At 41.6% G+C, this 3,611-nt stretch overlaps 1 long non-coding RNA gene across 1 annotated transcript; it reads left to right on the forward strand.

The window, feature by feature from the left end:
- The first annotated feature begins 385 nt into the window (after window positions 1-385).
- Window positions 386-3,298, forward strand: LOC138667666 (uncharacterized). The gene is made up of 3 exons (XR_011318876.1): window positions 386-1,283; window positions 2,569-2,658; window positions 3,220-3,298. It is a non-coding gene; the product is annotated as an uncharacterized lncRNA (long non-coding RNA).
- Window positions 3,299-3,611: the final 313 nt, after the last annotated feature.

The raw sequence follows: 3,611 nt of genomic DNA on the forward strand, positions 1-3,611 counted from the left end.
AAGCAGGTGTGCTCCTGACTGTAAAATCTGGGGAATGAATTGAAAGCAGGGGAACGTAGCTACCTAGACTTGCGGTGCTGCGCCCACTGCTGGCGTAACCTCATATGAACTCCAGCGTAGGAATTTTTCTGAATATTTTCTCACGCGCGTGTTCATATGAGTTTATGCCAGCAGGGGGCGCAGCACTGCAAGTCTAAGTAGCTACGTTCCCCTGCTTTCAATTCATTCCCCAGATTTTACAGTCAGGAGCACAGCTGCATTAGCAGGCTCCTGCTTGTAAAATTATTTAACCTCTTCAGATGGATTTACATAGTGGGACATGACTGTAATGACGGAAAGGTATGGGATATTGTTGCTTTTTTATTTTTCCTTTTTCACAGAACGAGGGTCGTCATTTGGATTAAGAGTATAATAAACTATTACAACACCCTGTGTCTTTATTTCATTAATATATCATTTCTTGACACTAGGGTTCTGAAGGATGCGTCTGGTAATCTTAGTACTGACATATACACTAAACCAACCAACTGCAACAGTCTACTGCTATACAATAGCTGCCATCCAAAATCCACCAAAGATAGTCTCCCCAGATCACAGTTCAAGAGGGTCACTAGAATTGTCTCCAACCCTGTGACAAGGGAACCCAGAGTACAGGAAATGGCCAATAAATTCAGGGCACGTAACTATCCAACTAAGCTTCTTGAATTGGAATCCACCAAAGTCCTTAATGAGACGAACGACACGGCCATAACCACATACCAAAATTCCAGACTTCCATTTGTCCACAATCATCACCCCACAATGCGCAGAATCCATAACCTCATCCGGGGACATTGGCCTCTCCTTACAAAAGCCTACCCACATATCCAAATTTTCAAAGACCCACCCCTGATGTGCACGAGACAACCACAGAATGTGAGAGACAGAGTAGTTAGGGCTGACTTGGGCACATTAAAACCACTTCCTCCCAGGACACTGACAGGACAAAGGAGGACAGGCACATTCCCTTGCCTAAACTGCATGAGCTGCTCTAACGTAATTAATGGTAGTGAAATATTACACCCCCGCACTGGGAAAAATTTTCCCATAAAAGAGTACTACACTTGTGAGTCCAATTTTGTAGTGTACGTTATCAAATGCACATCTGGATCTATACATTGGATACACTCCACCCTAGAGGTCTAAACAGGGAACTTGATTGGCTAATCTAAACAGGCTTTTGTTTTTTCTAGGCAAATTGATCCATCGCCCTTGTTGACTTGACACCTTATATATTCAGGATGGTAAGACTGTTTACCCTTAGGATTCAGACAAGTTTCATTTAACCCCCCCCCCTTTTTCCCATATTTATTTAATCCCAGTTCTTAAAAAAAATTGGCTTTCTTTCTCTTTTTCTTTTTTTCATTTTTTCACCTCTTTTTTTCCTTTTTTTTTTCTTCTTCTCTTTTTTCTTTGTACAGTAGTATATGTTTTTTCTCTATTCCCCCCCCCCCCCGTTTTTCATTTTCATTTTATTCATTTTATTTTTATTTTTTATCTTTTTGTATCCTCAACTTAAGGCTGTATCTGGGAATAATCATTTGGTTTGGACTCCTACATCTCATTTATTTTATCCCATGTTACGCGTATTATTTTTTACCTGTCATGTTTTCTATCTGCCATAGTATTATCTAATACATTACTGTAGATATTATGTGTTCCACACCCTACTATGTAGACACTGCCAGATTAACAGCAGTAACCATCATTGCACCTACTTGGGGTTACACATGCGCCACAGTTGGTCATATTTCACAAGGGCTAGGGTTCACACCACCACCACTGGCCATGGCACAATGCACCATGTGTATAGGGTGAAAGTCACGCCTCCTTGAGACATACTATCACACTGAGAACTACAATCACCGAGCGCTGCGCTTGCATCCGAATCCGCCCTACTGCGCATGCGCCAACAATCTCTAGGGGAACGAACTCCGCTTCATTCTGCGCTTGCGCTGGGGTTTTCCTTTGGACAAATGCTGACGGACTGAGAGCAGCAATCTCTGCGTCCCCCCATGCGCAGCGCATGCCCCAGAATCGGCTCTACTGCGCAGGCGCCAGCTATCCCTATGTGTACTACATTCTGCGCAGGCGCCGCTGTCTTTCACCACATCCAGTCACGTGACCGGCCTAAGCATTTATACAGCAATGCTGCGCGGTAACGACACTGCCGCCTTCACTGCCAGGACACGTACTGTGTCAGCACCTCCCACTTTGCCACCAACGCTGGCATCCAGGACTAGGATCGCATACCCCACTGCGCTGCCAATGGATGTGAGACAACATTACAGATAAGTTCCACGTTAGTCACATGTAGATGCTCTAAGTGATGTACTGTACCTATTTACAGATTTAAGCGGCTACATCCGTCCTGCGCCAGTGTGTACACACAACGCGGTTATTTGGCTTTTCTCCTGTCCCTGCTGGCTAAACACTACACGGGCAAGAATAGTATAGCCTTTTTTGTTATATGTGAACCCTGGTAGTAAAAACCCGGTGAAAATATCTGTTGATGCATTTGTGTTACAGCTAATCCTCTCTGTGGTAGATGGTACGCATGTACACGCACCATCCCGGATAATCTCTTTTTGGAGCACAGGCCTCGCATTCCTGATTGGGGTAAATACCTACCTTTATATTTCTAACCCCATAACGCAAACGAGTACTTAATCCCTTCAGACTTTATAAGTCTGTTTACAAAATTTAACCTGAGGCTAGTTAGTCACTTGGAGCCTACTAACATACTAACACTCTTCCAGCGACATATGCATCCGTTTCTCATTATCTCCCATCACTTCTGAACAAGTTATGACTAGGCTGTCTTCACATTTGATTATCTTGATACGACGTAGCATCCATTGATAAGAAACGAACCGTCACAAAGGGTATGTGTATCTGTCTTTTCCATTTGTACGATACAATTTATAGTCTCGCTTAAAGTATATCTAACCCTTGCTAAACCAGTTTCTATTTAGTGCCCTTTGCAACATAGGTCTTAGTAGTAGAATAGTTTTGTTCTATTCTCTTGTTATCCATGGATCTCTAATATGCCTTCTATGTTATCTATGTTCTAGGCTTGTATATAGAACTCTTTCTTGTGATTGTAGATTTTGTATATAATAAGGTAGCACTGTACATAATCGTGTATTGATACACTGTATTTTTTTCTATCTGTTACAGCATTTTGTTGTGATCAAGGCCCCAGAGTGGCCGAAACGTTAAATTTTGCCTATCACCTGTTGTTTCGTCTGCATCACTGTATCTTAAATAAAATGTTCACCTCAGCAAATCTCTTTTGAACTGGATGAGTGCAGTGATTTTGTTTCATTTCATGTATGTAAGCCCTGTCTCATATCCTGTCGGGTATGGGAAGGAGATAGCAAAAGCCGGCTGTATGAAATACATATATATATATATATATATATATATATATATATATATACAGTACAGAACAGAAGTTTGGACACACTTTCTCATTTAAAGATTTTTCTGTATTTTCATGACTATGAAAATTGTACATTCACACTGAAGGCATCAAAACTATGAATAAACACATGTGGAATTATATACTT

Source organism: Ranitomeya imitator, chromosome 2 (assembly GCF_032444005.1).
Source record: "Ranitomeya imitator isolate aRanImi1 chromosome 2, aRanImi1.pri, whole genome shotgun sequence".
NCBI classification, from domain to species: domain Eukaryota; kingdom Metazoa; phylum Chordata; class Amphibia; order Anura; family Dendrobatidae; genus Ranitomeya; species Ranitomeya imitator.